Consider the following 1,768-nt stretch of genomic DNA (forward strand, 5'->3'; position numbering starts at 1 on the left):
TAGTTTTTAATCTTACTACCTTATTGCAATAGATCATTTTATTTTGAAGTAGACACATTTTTTTCCTATTACCAGTCAAATAAATTGTATTTTTGTGATATTTAGATACTGGACAGTATTATGGACCCTGGGCATACAACAATGTCTAAGAAAAACATTCCGAGCTTCAAGGAACCTAGTTTCTAGTTGCTGAGAGACAATAAACATACATACATAGAGAAGACAAATTAAATTCATGACAAATACAGTACTATGAAGGAGATAAAATAGGTTAATTGGGAGAGGGTGACTGGTGTGTGTTTGTGTGTGTGTGTTTATGTGTATGTGTGTTTGTATACTAGCAGCTTTGGCTCCTTTTCTGAGGAGGTGGCATTTAATGACAATAGGAGGCAGCCTTGTAAGGATTTGGGAGAACACATTCTAGGCAGATGAAATAACAAATGTAAGAATACTGAGACAGGCATGAGCCTGATTTTAGGGTACATGCAGAATATCAGTGAGACACTTAATGCAGTAACCAAGGTGAATATTGGGAAGAAATGACATCAAAAGGGAGGCAGGGATGAGATCATGTAGGGTTTTGTAGGCCATAGTGAGAAGTTTTGACTTTATTTAAGTACAAAGAGAAGCCATGGGAAGGACTTACGCAGAGGCATGCAGGTAATGATGGAATGTGTATATGTGTGCCTACTGGGAAAACCAATAGGTTTGCTTGGCTCCTGGTAAGTTAGAGGTGCCATTTGTGATATATTAAGGAGGCAGTTGGATATATCAAGTGATATATCAAGGAGGTAGTTGGATCTAGGAGGTTAGAGCTCAAAGAGAGGTCTTAACTTGGGATTTAAATTTTATTAACATATAGATGTTACTGGAAAATAGATGGGATTATTTGAGAGATTGTAGGTAGAGAAGAGAGAATCAAGGACAGGGCATTGGTGATCATTAGAGATCTAGATTTAGATATGACAGAACAGGGGAAGCCAGGAAAAAAGATTGAGAAGGTGTGACCAGTGAAGGTGAAAGAAAATTAGGAAAGTGTGGTATTATTGAATCTGAGATAAAGAAAATGTGGTATAAGTACACCGTGTAATACTACTAAGCCATAAAATAGAACAAAATAATGGCCTTTGCAGAGACATGGATGGAGACAGAGGCCATTATTCTAAGTAAAATAACTCAGAAATGGAAAACCAATATCATATGTTCTCACTTATAAGTGGGAGATAAGCTATGAGGATAAGAAGATGGTGTTTAAAGTAGGTCACTGTAGATCACTGAAGACCTGATTCCTTCAATGGGGTGATAGAAAGGATTTGGTACTTTGAGAAGAGATTGGGGAGAGAGAAATTGGAGCCAGTGAATATAGGCGCAGTGGCTCACACCTGTAATCCCAGCACTTTGGGAGGCCGAGGTGGAGTCAGGAGTTCAAGACCAGACTGGCCAACATGGTGAAACCCCATCTCCACTAAAAACACAAAAATTAGCCGGGTGTGGTGGCAGCACCTATAATCCCAGCTACTTGGGAGGATGAGGCAGGAGAATTGCTTGAACCCCCGGGGTGGAGGTTGCAGTGCGCCAAGATCACGCCACTGCATCCGAGCCTGGTGACACAGTGAAACTCCTTCTTAAAAAAAAAACAAAAACAAAACACCGGTTTGACGGAATGGAAGCAGAGAAATGGAGCAGGGGCTAGAGAGCTAAATGGGTTTGAGAAAGATATTCTTTTTTTTCTTTCTCTCTCTCTATATTCTTAAATATATATTTCTCT

The sequence above is a fragment of the Mandrillus leucophaeus genome, unplaced genomic scaffold (assembly GCF_000951045.1).
Source record: "Mandrillus leucophaeus isolate KB7577 unplaced genomic scaffold, Mleu.le_1.0 Scaffold417, whole genome shotgun sequence".
In the NCBI taxonomy this organism is placed as follows: domain Eukaryota; kingdom Metazoa; phylum Chordata; class Mammalia; order Primates; family Cercopithecidae; genus Mandrillus; species Mandrillus leucophaeus.